The sequence below is a fragment of the Grampus griseus genome (genome assembly GCF_964374135.1).
Source record: "Grampus griseus genome assembly, chromosome: 5".
NCBI classification, from domain to species: Eukaryota; Metazoa; Chordata; class Mammalia; order Artiodactyla; family Delphinidae; genus Grampus; species Grampus griseus.
In genome coordinates this window covers 25,848,850-25,867,422 of record NC_138998.1, presented here as the reverse complement: position 1 = coordinate 25,867,422, position 18,573 = coordinate 25,848,850, and positions in this window count along the sequence as shown.

Genomic DNA, 18,573 nt, shown 5'->3' with positions numbered 1-18,573 from the left:
ATGGGTGAGGTGACTTCACAGAATGCAGTGGGGATGAGAGCACAGTCCCGATTTCCCTAGAATGTGAATACCTGAAGGTTGGGGCAATATCTTCATGCCTAGCACAGGCCTGATACGTGTTAAGTATTCAATAAATGTTTGTCAAGTACGTGAATCAATGAGAATGAATGAACACCAGCCAGTTCACAGGGTTCAGCCAGATCTCATCCCCCTTTTGGCCTCAGTTTCTTATGTAAATCAGATATGAAAACACCTGCCACTGGACTTTCTAATGCTATTGGTGCTAGAGAAGGGAGACTGTGCTTGGGTACCTGTTTTAGAATTCACTATGTGACAGACCTCACTCAGGTATCAGCATCTTTTACTTCACCCATGTCAGCACTCCACATCTTTGTCCTGTCTGAAGCACTTCACGTACATTACCTTATTCAACACTGGGCTAGGTATTATAATTATGCCCCTTTAACAGATGAGGTGACTGAGGCTCAGAGAGGTTAAGAAACTCTGAACTTGGATCCACTGGCTCTGCTGTGTAAACTTGGGCGAGTTTCCTCACCTCTCAGAACCCCTCAAAGATGTAAAGATGAAATGAGATAAAGCATGTAAAGCGCCCGGCACACAGGAGACAATTAATGGTGGTTCTCTTTGTTGGCCAAGCCAGGAAGTTGCAGAGATGGAATTCTGTTCTTTCTACCAACCATGCTGATGCCTTTAAGTCAATAAAAAAGATTACAGTTCTGCTTAGGCTATGGTGCTTCAATTATATGTTAAGGAAGATTTCAGTTAACACATTTTTAAACTTGTAATGTTTGTAAAAGTTAAAATAATCAATGAGCTTCCGTGGCCTTCCCCAGTCCTAAGGTAATGGGGTTCACTAGTCATTTGATAAGGGGGTTCTATAGTCTAGGGGCTGAGCCGCCCCTCGTGTGGCCCTATGTGCCATTTCTTTCCCCCCTCCTGCCCCCTAGTGGTAAATGTGGGCACCACAGGTTCGGCATGCCACCAACGTGCCATGCCGGCCAGCCAAACTCGAGACTGCCTTCTGACGCCACCTAGCGGCTTTTGTTAGCACTGCAGAGCGGTAAAGGAGTTTGTGCTGTTACGGAAATGATTGAACAGGCCTTGCCTGGACCTCACTCCCGGGCTCCATCTCTCACTCGCTGTGAGACCTTGGGCACATCGCTTAGCTTTCCCGAACGTTAGTTTCCGCATCAATAAAATGGGTACTACACCTACCTCAGGGAGTTTTTGTGATGAATAAATAACTGAGGCCAAAAACCTAGAAAAAGGCAGATGTGCTGTAAAATTCAGCTCTTCTAATAAAATGAAAAAATTAAATATATGATTGAGTTATCACAAACTGGCTTATTGATTTTATGACAGAGTAAAGGGCCACAGGGAAGGTCAGTTTTGAGGACAGGGGAAGGAGGGAAAAGGAGATTGTTAGGAAAATCCAAGGCTTGGGGCACAGCTGGGGAGTGCAGGTGCAGAGTCAAGAAGACATTCAAGACCCAGCCAGTGACCTGGATAAGTGACCTCTCCTTGTGTTGTTAGGACACAAACATGTAGAGATCACAGGACACAGCAGAATCCGAGGCATAAATGACAGCAAGTCTTCCAGGAAGGAATATGGGCCAGGGCAGTCATGAAGGGCTCCCTGGAGGAGGGGTTATTCAAGCTGGAGGGGGATCTGGGGAGTGAAGAAGGGCTCTAGGGGGGTATTCCAGGCCAGGGAGGGGGAGAAGAGGGAAGCAGAGCAAAGGGTCCAGCATCTTCCTGAAGGAGACCAGCCAGAGAGAAGGCAGGAGCAGGAGGTCAGGTCAGACCACCCGGGGGCCAGGAGCTTCACCTGGACCCTCTGGCTGCAGAGGAGCCCATGAAAATGTTCACATGGGCTGACACGGGCAGTGCTGTGCCCAGCAGCTTAACTTGGCACCTCCGTGTAGGGGGGCTAGAAAGAAGAGAGACAGATTTGGTCAAGTGCACAAAGAATTCAAAGCAACAATCCCTGAGCCCGGTACTGGGGAGGAATAACAAAGGGACACAGCTGTCTCCTGGCACCTGCCCTTTTCAGCAGGCTCTTCTGGGCCTACTGCTGAGTACACTTCTTTCCTACTTGGCCGGACCCCTGTGCAGGGCAGCAGCTGCCTCGTCAAGGCCAATCAAGTGGCTTTCCCTCCCTGCTGCACTGGGGAAGCGGCAGCTTCTATCACCTAGAGGCAGCGGGACCTGATGCAGGGCCAGTCCTGGGCCTGCTGAGTGTCAGGATCACCTGGGAGACATGGTGCCCTTGAGGAAACACAGACTCCCCAGCTCTAGCCTAAAACAGCTGAAGCCGAATCTCTGGGGTTTGGCTCCAGAATCCGAATTCTTAATAGCTCTGCAGGTGACGGAGATCCTTATCCCGGCTTCGGATAATTGGTGAACAGGAGAAAAGGAGTGGTTTGGAGTCAGACAGACCCAGGGGCCAGTCTCAGGCCCATTCTTTTCGAGCTGTGCTGCCCTGGCTGCCCTGGGCAAGTCACTTCATCACTCTGAGTCCCAGGGTCCCACCTACAAAATAGGTATGAAAAACTCTCCCAGAGGATGGCGGAGGTTGTCAGCATGGTACCAGGCTCACAGCAGGTACTTAGCAGATGGAAGATTAAACCTGAGAATGCCGGGGGCCTTGATTGCCATTACCTACTCCACACACACAGCCTGTGAGTTGATAATAAGTCTCCCGAAGAAGAACTGGCTGGAAGTGACTTTGGGGTGAAAGAGGGAAGTCCCCAGGAAGGGCCTGCTGCCGCCGAGCTAAAATGCCAATGCTGAGATGTGGCCTGGCTCTTCCTTTGCCTGTGACACCATCCCAGCTGGCTGGCGCCGGAAGAAACGGTGGGGCAGATGGGGCTTGTCCCTGGGGCCTCACGTCCCTTCAGGGGTTCCTCCTCCCTTTTGTCTCAGGCGGTCCAGGCCTAGCTCCCAGGCACCTTCGCCCATGCAAGTTTGTGCATTCGTCCTTCTTTTGTTTTTGTTTAAATACATTTAAATTATCACACTGCTGCCACATCTCATTTGCATGAAATTCTGCACCACGTATGCTAATCATAGTAAAGTTACCACCCCGCTTCCTGGGGAGGGGAAAACTACTCTGGAAGATAATTTTCACTGAAATCTAACCAAACTTCGTTAAGTGGATTGTGACAGGATTATAAATGATATGAAAAATAACATTTTCACATTTGGCCATCAACTTAAGGAAATGGTTTGCCTATACACATTTTTGTAATTTTTAATATATTCTACCGTCGTAGCTCACAGGCACTCTCACCTCCCCGTCTCCCCTTTCATCTCAGGCTTAGCTCCCAGGATCACTGCCTGCGTCCAGCAGTTTCCCAGCATCCCAGGACCCCGAGAGCTGTAGGTGGTCATGGAGCAGTGGTTTAGGGTGGCCTGAAACAGGACCTAGAAGCAGTGTGCATCCTGAGATGCAGCGGCAAGGCAGGTATGATAGGATTTGATCACTGGGTGGGTCTAAGGAGATAGGAGGGAGTTGAACGTGACACCACGGTTTCTAGTCTGGACAAAGGGTGAGCCAGGAAGGGAGCTGGGAGGGAGGGGTGGTACGGCACACAAGACGAGCAGCAAGTTTGGGATGGGAGAAGGTCATCAACTTAATGGTCAAGAGGAAGAGAGATGTATCAGGATGCCTGCTGACTCCCTATCTCCACAGATTCAACAGGGACTTAAACACACTGCGCAAGTGTTCTGTTGTCTGTGTTTGTTTTCCTCTCCCATAAAAGAAGTCCTGGTGGGCATGCAGGGCAGGTGTTGAGGCTCTACCAAGTTATCCAGACTGCTCCCATCTTTTTAATCTACCACTTGGGGCTGCCATCCTTAAAATCGCCTCATGATCCAAGATGGCAGTGGAGTCAGGCATGACATCTCCTTCCAGTCTGTGAAAAGGAGGAAGTGGGAAAGGCAGGCGGGGTGACCCCGCGTGAAGTGAGCTTTTCGGAAGTAGTCTTCTTAGAAATCCCGCATAACACGTTCGCATCAGCTGGACCGAGTCACATGGCCACAACCTCAGGCAGGGGAGGCTGGGAAATGCCGTCTTTATTGCGGACCACCCCGTACCCAGGTAAATATCGGGGATCCGTTACTAGGTAAAAAGGGGAGAATAGATGCAACCCGCAGTCCTGCTATAGTCATCATCCCCAAGATGCCAGCACTTTCCAGGGAGAGACGTGGTGTGACAAATGATGGTTATGACATCAGCCTTGCTCAGCGAGAGCACCCAGAGTGGGAAGGTGCCTGAAGACGAAACCGGGCAGAACTACCCTTTCAGGGGCGGGCGGGGGGGGTGGGGGAAGGACCACGTGGAGGGGCAGCCGGAGCTGAGACGCAGGAGGGAAGCCAGCGGGGCGAGGGTAAGGCCCCAGAGCCCGAGGACCCGGGTCCGGAGCGCAGGGCACGTTCCCAGCATGGAACGCAGCGGAGAGAGAGGAGCGGGGCTGCGGGGTGGGCACTGGATTTCTCAGCAGAGAAGTCGCCCGTGGTGTAAACGGAGCAGGTTTCTGTGGAGTGGAGAGAGCGGCACCCCGATGGGAGACCTGGGACTGGGGATGCCTGGACCGTGAGCAGAGACGACTTTTCCAGATCTTGGCTGAGAACTAGGGCAGCAGCTGGAGATGGAAGACGAGATTTAAAGAGGGTTCGGGTGGACTTGGGGCTTACCTGGTGGCGCAGTGGTTGAGAGTCCGCCTGCCGATGCAGGGGACACGGGTTCGTGCCCCGGTCCGGGAAGATCCCACATGCCACGGACTGGCTGGGCCCGTCAGCCATGGCTGCTGAGCCTGCGCGTCCGGAGCCTGTGATCTGCAATGGGAGAGGCCACAACAGTGAGAGGCTCGCATACCGCAAAAAAAAAAAAAAAAAAAAAGGAGAAAAGGGGTTTGGGTTTTTTCTTTTTTTTTCCTCCCCCAAAGACTGAAAGAGAATTGAGAGTCTTTAAATCCACATGGAAAGAAGCCAATGGAGATAGTAGTTCAAACTCAGACAAAGAGGAGAAAATAGATGAGGGAGGAGGGAGCAGGCAGGAGGGGTGAGAACAGAAGACTCAGGCAGTTTGATTCTAGAGAGATGAGCATCTCTTCCATTAAGGGGAACTGACTGGGGGAAGGGGCGGGCGTGTTGGGGGAGTGGGACATGGGAGACCTGTGTCCCAGGAAAAAGAGTGGTTTTCTAAAATCAAAATTGGAGACTGCCACACTGCCAGATGGAGAACCCTCACACTTAGTCTTGGAGGATGGTTGAACTAGTATAGAATTCCTTCAGCTCTTTGAAGATGTCATGTCAGTTTTTCCTAGCATTTATTTTTTGCTAATGAAAATTCTTCTGCAAGTGTAATTCTCTGACTATCTCCAGGTGGTGTCAGCGGCTCCTGGAAGCTGTAGAATAAGCTGGTCCTCAAATAATATGATCTCACAGAAAGAGAGAAAAACATCTCTTCTTCAGCAGCCTTATCCATCCCTGAGAAAGATTCAAATTGGCTTTGTTGAGCCATGTGGCTGACAGGGTCTTGGTGCTCCCGCCTGGTGACAGGCCTGAGCCTCTGAGGTGGGAGAGCCAAGTTCAGGACATTGGACCACCAGAGACCTCCCGGCCCCATGTAACATCAATCAGCGAGAGCTCTCCCAGAGATCGCTGTCTCAACAGTAAGACCCAGCTCCACCCAATGGCTGGCAAGCTCCAGTGCTGGATGCCCCATGCCAATCAACTAGCAAGACAGGAACACAACCCCACCCATTAGCAGAGAGGCTGCCTAAAATCATACTAAGTTCACAGACACCCCCAAACAAACCACCGGACGTGGTCCTGCCCACCAGAAAGACAAGATCCAGCCTCATCCACCAGAACACAGGCACTAGTCCCCTCCACCAGGAAGCCTATACAACCCACTGAACCAACCTCACCCGCTGGGGGCAGACACCAAAAACAACGGGAACTACGAACCTGCAGCCTGCAAAAAGGAGACCACAAACACAGTCAGATAAGCAAAATGAGAAGACAGAGAAATACGCAGCAGATGAAGGAGCAAGGTAAAAACCCACCAGACCAAACAAGTGAAGAGGAAATAGGCAGTCTACCTGAAAAAGAATTCAGAGTAATGATAGTAAATATTTTGATCCAAAATCTTGGAAATAGAATGGAGAAAATACAAGAAACATTTAATAAGGACCTAGAAGAACTAAAGAGCAAACAAGCAATGATAAACAACACAATAAATGGAACTTAAAATTCTCTAGAAGGAATCAATAGCAGAATAACTGAGGCAGAATAACGGATAAGTGACCTGGAAGATAAAATAGTGGAAATAACTACCACAGAGCAGAATAAAGAAAAAAGAATGAAAAGAATTAAGGACAGTCTCAGAGACCTCTGGGACAACATTAAACGCACCAACATTCAAATTATAGGAGTACCAGAAGAAGAAGAGAAAAAGAAAGGGTCTGAGAAAATATTTGAAGAGATTATAGTTGAAAACTTCCCTAACATGGGAAAGGAAATAGTCAATCAATTCCAGGAAGCACAGAGAGTCCCATACAGGATAAACCCAAGGAGAAACACTCCAAGACACATATTAATCAAACTATCAAAAATTAAATACAAAGAAAAAATATTAAAAGCAGCAAGGGAAAAACAACAAATAACATACAAGGGAATCCCCATAAGGTTAACAGCTGATCTTTCAGTAGAAACTCTGCAAGCCAGAAGGGAGTGGCAGGACATATTTAAAGTGATGAAATGGAAAAATCTACAACCAAGATTACTCTACCTAGCAAGGATCTCATTCAGATTTGATGGAGAAATTAAAACCTTTACAGACAAGCAAAAGTTAAGAGAATTCAGCACCACCAAACCAGCTTTACAACAAATGCTAAAGGAATTTCTCTAGGCAGGAAACACAAGCGAAGGATAAGACCTGCAATAACAAACCCAAAACAATTAAGAAAATGGTAAGAGGAACATACATATCGATAACTACCTTAAATGTAAATGGATTAAATGCTCCAACCAAAAGACATAGACTGGCTGAATGGTTACAAAAACAAGACCCGAATATATGCTGTCTACAAGAGACACACTTCAGACTTAGGGACACATACAGACTGAAAGTGAGGGGATGGAAAAAGATATTCCATGCAAATGGAAATCAAAAGAAAGTTGGAGTAGCAATTCTCATATCAGACAAAATAGACTTTAAAATAGACTATTTCAAGAGACAAAGAAGGACACTACATAATGATCAAGGGATCGATCCAAGAAGAAGATATAACAATTGTAAATATTTATGCACCCAACATAGGAACACCTCGATACATAAGGCAAATGCTAACAGCCATAAAAGGGGAAGTTGACAGTAACACAATAATATTAGGGGACTTCAACACCCCACTTTCACCAATGGACAGATCATCCAGAATGAAAATAAATAAGGAAACACAAGCTTTAAATGACACATTAAACAAGATGGACTTAATTGATATTTATATGACATTCCAACCAAAAACAACAGAATACACTTTCTTCTCAAGCTCTCATGGAACATTCTCCAGGATAGATCGTATCTTGGGTCAAAAATCAAGCCTTGGTAAATTTAAGAAAATTGAAATCATATCACGTATCTTTCCTGACAACAACACTAGGAGACTAAAAAAAAAACCTGTAAAAAATACAAACACATTAAGGCTAAACAATACACTACTAAATAACCAAGAGATTACTGAAGAAATCAAAGAGGAAATCAAAAACTACTTAGAAACAAATGACAATGAAAACACGATGACCCAAAACCTATGGGATGCAGCAAAAGTAGTTCTAAGAGGGAAGTTTATAGCAATACAATCCTACCTCAAGAAACAAGAAAAATCTCAAATAAACAACCTAACTTTACACCTAAGCAATTAGAAAAAGAAGAACAAAAAACCCCTAAAAGTTAGCAGAAGGAAAGAAATCATAAAGATCAAATCAGAAATCAGTGAAAAAGAAATGAAGGAAACAATAGCAAAGATCAATAAAAGTAAAAGCTGGTTCTTTGAGAAGATAAACAAAATTGATAAACCATTAGCCAGATTCATCACAAAAAAAAAGGAGAAGATTCAAATCAACAGAATTAGAAATGAAAATGGAGAAGGAACAAGTGACACTGCAGAAATACAAAGGATCATGAGGGATTACTACAGACAACTATATGCCAATAAAATGGACAACCTGGAAGAAATGGACAAATTCTTAGAAAAGCACAACCTTCCGAGACTGAACCAGGAAGAAATAGAAAATAAAAACAGACTAATCACAAGCACTGAAATTGAAACTGTGATGAAAAATCTTCCATGAAACTAGGCTTCCCTGGTGGTGTAGTGGTTGAGAGTCCGCCTGCCGATGCAGGGGACACGGGTTCATGCCCCAGTCCAGGAAGATCCCACATGCCGCAGAGCGGCTGGGCCCGTGAGCCGTGGCCACTGAGCCTGTGAGTCCGGAGCCTGTGCTCCACAATGGGAAAGGCCACAACAGTGAGAGGCCCGTGTACCGCACAAAAAAAAAAAAAAAAATCTTCCAAGAAACAAAAGCTCAGGACCAGATGGCTTCACGGGTGAATTCTATCAAACATTTAGAGAAGAGATAACACCTATCCTTCTCAAACTCTTGCAAAATATAGCAGAGAGAGGAAAACTCCTAAACTCATTCTACGAGGCCACCATCACCCTGATACCAAAACCAGACAAAGATGTCACAAAAAAAGAAAACTACAGGCCAATATCACTGATGAACATAGATGCAAAAATCCTCAACAAAATACTAGCAAACAGAATCCAACAGCCCATTAAAAGGATCAAACATCATGTTCAAGTGGCATTTATCCCAGGAATGTAAGGATTCTTCAATATATGCTAATGAATCAATGTGATACACCATATTAACAAATTGAAGCATAAAAACCATATGATAATCTCAATAGATGCAGAGAAAGCTTTTGACAAAATTCAACACCCATTTATGATAAAAACTCTCCAGAAGGTAGGTATAGAAGGAACTTACCTCAACATAATAAAGGTCATATATGACAAACCCACAGCCAGCATCATTCTCAATGGTGAAAAACTGAAACCATTTCCTCTAAGATCAGGAACAAGACAAGGTTGCCTATTCTAACCACTATTATTCAACATAGTTTTGGAAGCTTTAGCCATGGCAATCAGAGAAGAAAAAGAAATAAGGGAATCTAAATAGGAAAAGAAGAAGTAAAAGTGTCACTGTTTGCAGATGACAGGATACTATACATAGAGAATCCTAAAGATGCTACCAGAAAACTACTAGAGCTAATCAATGAATTTGGTAAAGTAGCAGGATACAAAATTAATGCACAGAAATCTCTTGCACTCCTATACACTAATGATGAAAAAGCTGAAAGAGAAATAAAGGAAACACTCACATTTACCACTGCAACATAAAGAATAAAATACCTAGGAATAAACCTACTTAAGGGGACAAAAGACCTGTATGCAGAAAACTAAAAGACACTGATGAAAGAAATTAAAAACAACACAAACAGATGGAGAGATATACCATGTTCTTGGATTGGAAGAGTCAACATTGTGAAAATGACTATACTACCCAAACCAATCTACAGATTCAATGCAATCCCTATCAAACTACCAGTGGCATTTTTCACAGAACTAGAACAAAAAATTTCACAATCTGTATGGAAACACAAAAGACCCCGAATAGCCAAAGCAATCTTGAGAAAGAAAAATGGAGCTGGAGGAATCAGGCTCCCTGACTTCAGACTATACTACAAAGCTACAGTAATCAAGACAGTATGGTACTGGCATAAAAACAGAAATATAGATCAATGGAACAGGATAGAAATCCCAGATATAAACCCACACACATATGGTCACCTTATCTTTGGTAAAGGAGGCAAGAATATACAATGAAGAAACGACAGCCTCTTCGGTAAGTTGTGCTGGGAAAACTCGACAACTACATGTAAAAGGATGAAACTAGAATACTCCCTAACACCATACACAAAAATAAACTCAAAATGGATTAAAGACCTAAATGTAAGCCCAGACACTATAAAACTCCTAGAGGAAAACATAGGCAGAACACTCTATGACATACATCACAGCAAGATCCTTTTTGACCCACCTCCTACAGAAATGGAAATAAAAACAAAAATAAACAAATGGGACCTAATGAAACTTAAAAGCTTTTGCACAGCAAAGGAAACCATAAACAGATGAAGAAACAGCCCACAGAATGAGAGAAAATATTTGTAAACAAAGCAACTGGTAAGGGATTAATCTCCAAAATATACAAGCAGCTCATGCAGCTCAATATCAAAAAAACAAACAACCCAATCCAAAAATAAGCAGAAGACCTAAATAGACATTTCTCCAAAGAAGACATACAGATTGCTAACAAACTAATGAAAGGATGCACAACATCACTAATCATCAGAGAAATGCAAATCAAAACTACAATAAGGTATCACCTCATACTGGTCAGAATGGCCACCATCAAAAAATCTAGAAACAATAAATGCTGGAGAGGGTGGGGAGAAAAGGGAACCCTCTTGCACTGTTGGCGGGAATGTAAATTGATACAGCCACTATGGAGAACACTATGGAGGTTCCTTAAAAAACTAAAAATAGAACTACCATATGACCCAGCGATCCCACTACTGGGCATATACCCTGAGAAAACCATAATTCAAAAAGAGTCATGTACCGCAATGTTCATTGCAGCACTATTTACAGTAGCCAGGACATGGAAGCGTCCCCAGTGTCCATCGACAGATGAATGGATAAAGAAGATGTGGCACATATACACAATGGAATATTACTCAGCCATAAAAAGAAACGAAATTGAGTTATTTGTAGTGAGGTGGATGGACCTAGAGTCTGTCATACAGAGTGAAGTGAGTCAGAAAGAGAAAAACAAATACTGTATGCTAACACATATACAAATAAAAAAAAGAAATGGTCCTGATGAACCTAGGAGCAGGACAGGAATAAAAACGCAGATGTAGAGAGTGGACCTGAGGACACAGAGAGGGGGAAGGGTAAGCTGGGACGAAGTGAGAGAGTGGCACTGACATATATACACCACCAAATGTAAAATAGATAGCTAGTGGGAAGCAGCCGCATAGCACAGGGAGATCAGCTCGGTGCTTTGTGACCACCTAGAGGGGTGGAATAGGGAGAGTGGGAGGGAGATGCAAGAGGGAGGGGAAATGGGGATATATGTATATGTATAGCTGATTCACTTCGTTATACAGCAGCAACTAACACACCATTGTAAAGCAATTATACTCCAATAAAGATGTCAATAAATAAATAAATAAATAATAAATAAAGTCAAAACTGGCTGTGGCTTCTTCCCCACCACCACTCTCTTCTACCAGAGGGTCAGAGGGGGAAGGAATTTCTCTCCTTCTCCTGAGCCTGGCAGAGACTGAGGTACTGCAGAGACTCACAGGATGTGCCCATTGCTTGGCTGAATATGTGGTCTTTGGCCAGGTAAAAGGAGGTCTGGGGTGATTTAAGTGTAGAGGCTGGGGAGGGCAACAGTGCTCTGAAAAAGAAGTGGGGGAGGAGTGTTGCCATTGCTGGGCTGTGAACCAAAGCGAAGCAGAGGGCAAGGGAGAGTGGCACCCCGAAGACGTACTCGAATTGGCACAAGTCAGTTAGACTGAGGGAATTTTACAAACAGGAAATTCTAACGTTCAATTTTAGGTTGTTTGTACTTCTATGATCTAAACTCCATTGGTGGCCAAAATGATCAGTAAAATCTACCGTACCCATGATGCTTTGTATGAGTGGTATGACTTCCCTCTCAGATCCCCAGAGTTGGTATAAAGATTATTTTAAATTGAAAGCATTTGAGCAACAGAAGATGTGGAAAGAAACCTTATCTGACTAAAGTAGAGCCGCCCCAAAACACAGCTGCTGAATCCCCTCCCAGGGAGTTTCTTGCGAATATACAGCTGCCTAGAAGACCAACTGCCCATTCCCCATAGCATCAAAAAGCCCGGTAGAGGGACTTCCCTGGAGGTCCAATGGTTAAGACTCTGTGCTTCCACTGCAAGGGGCACAGTTTCGATCCTTGGTCAGGGAATTAAGATCCTGCATGCTGCCCGGCACAGCAAAAAAAAAAAAAAAAAAGCCCAGTAGAATTTCCCACCATACTTTCCCACTGAAGCACTAACTCCCACTTTTGTTAAGTATATATATTTTTTAGTTTGAACTATTTTGTGAGTTTTTCCTTTACTAGGATCTCCTGCTTTCACGTGTGAAAATAAACCTTGTCTTTTCTCCTGTTGGTCTGGCTTTTCTCAGTTAATTTGCAGGCCCCCAATCATAGGACACAAGTTGGAAGAGGAAAAGTCTTCTTCCCAACAGTGGTTTTATGTGGGCATTAAAAAAGGGGAGGTATGGAGTAGGGAGGAGGGGGCAGTCAGCCGGAGGGATGGGAGTAAGGCTGAGGGGTCCACTGAGGCAGGCACTCAGGACCAGAAGGGATGGGGGGATATGAGCCCTCAGGTATATGCAGACAATTTTGGGGTGAATGTGGGAAGGGGGTTAACATTTGATGGTGTGCCGGCAGGATGCTGAAAGACCACCCCTCCTTAGGAGTGGGGGCAAAGTCACCTGCTGAGAGTGTGAGGGGAGGGGCAGGGCTGGAGCTTGGAGAGGTTTACAAAGACCTGCTGTGGCACTTTGGGGGCAGAATTCCTGCGGCATTGAGGACCCGGCTGAGTTGCATCCATGGGGTTATATGCTGCCAGCCAGAGATTGTGGGACGTTCCCCCAGAAACTCTCTGCCACGGGGAGGTGGGCACAGTGGAGCAGACACTTGGATTCCTTCAGAACTGGGGATTTGGGGGGTTGAATAAGATTACAGAGGGGCAAGGAGGTGGAGAATACCGTGAGAGGGAGGTAAGCTTGCGTGAAGAGCTGTGAGGTCTGGTGGGAGTCTACTAAATGCTTGCAGATCTCGCGGAGGTGAGGGGCAGGTAGGGGGGAGGAGGGAGGGAGAGCTGAAGATGGGCTGGGTTTAGAACGTGTAACGGGGATTCAGGGTGCTCATCGTGGAGAGCAGCTAAGGCTACGTGACGGGAGGTCTGCAGTGTGGCTATGGGAATGGGTGGCTCAGGTAGGAGAAGGTGAAGGTCCTGGGAAACATAGCCGTCTAGGACCTGAGAGGCTAAGATATTGGGAGGGTCAGCCCTGTAGGCACTGGAGCCCCCGGGCTAGTGACAGTACCTGGAAGAAGGCAGCCCGGAGGGTAACACAAGTCAGCCCTAAGCAGGGGTAGAGGGCGATGTGGTTGTATGGCAGAACCCCAAGGAGAGGGGATTTCATGCCTGCTGGTTTGGGAGTGCCAGGAGGAGTAGGAAGACTGGGGTTATGAGGCACAAAGGAGGTGAGTTACCTGCAGCGAGGAAACCTGCATGGCAGCAGTGGCCCAGGGGCTAGACAGTGAAGGCAGATGCTGGAGGAGGACTTGGGTTAGAGGGGAAGGACGAAGAGGGGTTGTTTTCTGTGAAGCAAGGGTTCCCGGGGGCTCAGTTTGAGGAACTGGCTGGTCCCCACTGCCACGTGATTGCCTGACTGCTCTGTCGTTTTGGGGTTTTTTAACTTATTTATTTATTTATTTATTTATTTATTTATTTATTTATTTATTTATTTGCGGTACACGGGCCTCTCACTGTTGTGGCCTCTCCCGTTGCGGAGCACAGGCTCCGGACGCGCAGGCTCAGCGGCCATGGCTCACGGGCCCAGCCATTCCGCGGCATGTGGGATCTTCCCAGACCGGGGCACGAACCCGCGTCCCCTGCATCAGTAGGCGGACTCTCAACCACTGCGCCACCAGGGAAGCCCTTTAATTTATTTTTTAAATTTTAATTTTGTTGGAGTATAGTTGATTTACAATGTTTGTTAAGTTTCAGGCATACAGCAAAGTGATTCAGTTATACATATATATATATATATATATATATATTCATTCTTTTGACAGACATGACTAATGGATCATTGCACTCTTCTCTGGTGAATCCTGAAGGGGTCTCAACCTAGTTTTCCCAGAAAGTCACCACCAATGGATTGGATCAAGGGTCAGCAAACTACAGTCTGCAGACAAATCTGACCCACTGCCTGTTTCTGTAAATAAAGTTTTATTGGCACACAACCACACCAGCTCATTTATTTATTGTCTGTGACTGCTTTCCTGGGGCAAGGGCAAGGGTGAGTCATTGTGACAGAGGTGGTATAGCCCAGAAAGCCGAAAATATTTACTATTTGCCTCTTAAGAAAAATGTAGCCTGAATGAGAGATTAAATACACTTGTTCTTCCTGGGTTCGAGGAATACCCTGCTCAGGACTAACTGCATTCTTTAACATTTTCCCTATTTTTCCCTATCTTGTTTTCTTTTGTGACGTTGAAAAAGGGTGACTTGAAGTAAATTGCCAGAAGTGCACTATTTTTCAATGTACGGCCAATGAATTTTCACATATGAATACATTCATGTCGCCACCAGCCGGATCATGATAAAGTATATGTCCAGCCCCCAGAAGGTTTTTCTGTGCCCTTTCTCAGTCAGTATCTGCCACCCTGAGGTCACCTCTACTCGGACCTTTCCTTTTCTTCATGGCAATAATTTCCTAATTTACTTATTAATAATTTATTAATTTACTTTACTTATTTACAACTGGAAGGGAATGTCCATGAAGACAGCAAACTCTCTGCCTTGTCTACCAGTGTGTCCATGTCACTTAGAACATCGGTAGGGGCTTGTATTAGTTATCTACTACTGTGCAACAACTCTTCACAAAGCTAGTGGCTTAAAACAACACGTATTTATTATCTCTGTGTTTGTGTGGGTCAAGAATCCAGGCATGGCTTAGCTGAGTCTTCTGCTCCAGGATATCTCATGAGGCTGCAGTCAAGGGGTTGGCCAGGGCTGGAGTCTCATTTGAAGGCATGATTGGGAAAGAATCTACTTCCAAGCTCACGTGGTTGGATTCAGTTGGCTGGATTCAGTTTCTTCCAGGTTGTTGGAATGAGGGCCTCAGTTCCTTTCTGGATGTTGGTCAGAGTCTGCCCTCAGTTGCTTGCCAGAGGGGGGTCTCTCCATAGTGCAGTTCACTATATGGCATCTTGCTTCATCAAAGCCAGTGAGGGAGAGAGTCAGCTAACAAGACAGAAGTTACATCTTATGTAACATAATCGCAGAAGTGTCATCTCATCCCCTTTGTCCTATTCTATTGTTTAGAAGCAAGTCACAGGTCCTGCCATCACTCAAGGTGAGGGGGTGACACAAGGGTGTGAATCTCAGGAGGTGGGCATCACTGGGGGACATTTTAGGGTCTATCTGCCACATTACTTGCTCAATAAATGCCAAATATTACTAAATCCAATGTTAAACGATGGCGCTGGGCAGGAGAGCTGTAAGAGTCAATATTCTTGCAGTTCCTCTCTTGCACAATGTAGAACTTCTGTGAAATTTACTTGTTTTTCTCCCCCCAACTTCCTTCTGATACTTTGTCACCGGCCTGGTCTGCTAGCCTGTGTGGGCTGCCCCAGGTTTTGAGGATTCACTCAAGGGAAGTGACCCACACACAACCCAGGCCCTTCAAGAATCTACAACCTGAAGATCACCATTCACAGAGCTCATTCTTTATACGCCAGGATCTCTGGAATTAATGAGTTGTATCTTATTTATTCTGTGCTGGAAGCGGTGTTCTTGAATGGGCACTTTGCATTTATGAGGTCTTGTTGCTAGCCAAGTTAATAATGCATCTAATAAAAAAAAGAAAGAAAGAAACATCGTTCAGTTGGGTAGATCTTATTAATATGATTCAATTTTAAAAGGGCCATTGCTTCAGAGTCTTGATGTCTGGGATGCCGTTAAAGAAAAAAAATTTTTCAGAGTCACCATGACAACAGAGAGACACCCCCCCTTCTACACCCCTTTGAATCAATTACAGATTTGTCCATGTAAGAGACTGGAACACATCCAGCTTATTGGAAATTCTTTTCTGCCTCCTTTGGCCAAAGCCCTGGCTTGTTGTCCAGAGTGAGCAGGAGCCTCAAATCCATCAATATTTACTGATGAAGTCGTTGCCATTCATGAACAGGAAGAGGAACAGGAACAGGAACTTGATCAGCAGACGTTTATTGATCGCGAGAAACTCTGGGGGATTCAGCGCCATGACCATCTGAGAAGCTTACAGGCCTACTGCAGTGACGAGGCACAGCCACGCGAGGCATCAGGAGCCGCATGGGGCCCGCCTCTGGGTTGTACAGACCCTGCTGAAGGACCTGGGACCTGCACAAAGGACCCTGGTGAAGAACCATGATGTCATGACATGCGTGCTGGACAGTTCTGTCCTGCGAGGCGCATCTTGATCTGTGGGGGAGGGCTGCAGTGATGCGAGGGTTGGGGAAACCTACCCTGGGCCTTGATGTTATACAAACTCAACCACCAGATTGCTGGGTCACCCAGGCATGCCCTTTAACCTCTCTAGCCATTACTTTTATCCCTTACATAAAATGGGATTACATTTTTTCCTGCTGAACCCACAGTGATCACATGGCGATCTGTTGTTTGTTTGGCCAGATGTCTCCCCAGACAAGCCTTGGAGGCTGTTCTGGCAGTGACGATTCACTGTCGTCTTCGAGGCCCCCAGCACAGTACTGGGCATGTCCTAGGCACTCAATAAATGAATGAATGGGGAGTGGAGGCTTCTTGCAACCTCTCCATTCTTTGCCCACCCCTCCACACTGCCCTTATGCTGGCCTCTCACTCTTCCAGAGGGACTTGGGTCCATCCCCGCTTTGGTTCCCCAGAACAGCAGGGAGCACCCCAGTTGTCCCAGGCCTGCTTTCCACTCCACCCCAGATATGGTTCAACTCAGCTTCTCTGCTTTGGACCATTTTGCAACCCAGGGAGGCTCCAAGGGCGTGGGATAGGGTGTTGGAGGCCGGTAGGATGGATAAAGAGAAGGGGCAGAGGAGGGAGGGTGAGGGCTGTGTAGCTCCTTGCTCCCTGTAAGATGTATGAGAATATACTGGGTGCTCTGGTATTGAGGGAGCAGCTAGATCTAATAAGTGCTTTAGTTTCTTGGGAAACTAAAGAGTGGAAGGACTCTTTTGAGCCCTCATCAAAGTCAGGTGGAGAGGTTTTTCACTAAGCCCCCAGCAGGAGAAATGAAAGGAAAACTACATCAAAGCAAATCATCATCTAATTGCTTAAAAGCAGTGATAGAGTGAAAATTATAAAAGCAAGCAGGAGCAAAAAAGACACATTACATAAAAAGAAGGAGAGAGAAGAATGACAGTAGATTCTTGTCGGAAACAATACAGATCAGAAGACAGTGGTGCAACATCTTTAAAGGACTGAAACAGACGGTCAACCTAGGATTCTATACCCAGAGAAAATATCTTTCAGAAACAAAGGTGAAGTCAAGATATTATTCAAACATAGAAAAGCTGGAAGAATTTATCACCATAAGACGTATAGTACAAGAAATGTTAAAGAGAGTCCTTTAGGCAAAAGGAAAATGATATTAGATGGAAATCTGGGTCTACACAAAGAAATGGAGAGCGCCGGAAATGGTGAATACGTATGTAAGCATAAAATGCCTCTTTCTTATTTTAAAAACCACCTTAAAAGATTGTTGATGTTTTAAAGCAAGAATGATAACAATGTATTATGGAGTTTGTAACAAATGTAGATGTAAAATGTATGAAAACAATATTGCAAAGAGCAGGAGGGGGAAACCGAAGCCTATTTTAATAGGTTTCTGATACTGACCATCAAGTGGTACAACAAAACTAGCATGACTGTGATAAGCTAAAAATGTATACTATAACCCTGATACAACCATTGGAAATAAAAAACCAAAGAGATATAACAAATAAGCAGAGAAGGTAAAAAGAAATAATAAAAAATACTCAACAAAAAAGAAGCAAAAAAATATAGAATGGGACAAACAGAAAACAAATAGTAAAGTGATACCATTAAACCCAACCAAATTATTAATCTCATTAAATAAAAATAGTTTAAACACCTCAAATAAAAGGCAGAGATTGTCGGATTGAATAAAAAAGCAATGTACAACTTTTTGATGCTTACCAAAAAACTACTTTAAATATAAAGACAAATAGATTAAAGGGAAGAGGGAAGGAAAAGGATGTACCATACTAACCAAAACAAAATGAGAGTGGCTATGTTAACATCAGATGAAGTAGATTTCACATCAAAGAATACTAAAAGGGATAAAGAGATAAAGGGGCAATTCATCAAGTGTACATAAAAATCCAAAACATTTCTGCACCTAATAAAAGCTTAAAAACACATGAAGCAAAACTTAATAGGTCTGCTTCCCGCACAGGGATATTGGCTCGGTGCTTTGTGACAGCCTGGAGGGGTGGGATGGGGAGGGTGGGAGGGAGGGAGACGCAACAGGGAAGACATATGGGAACATATGTTTATGTATGACTGATTCACTTTGTTAT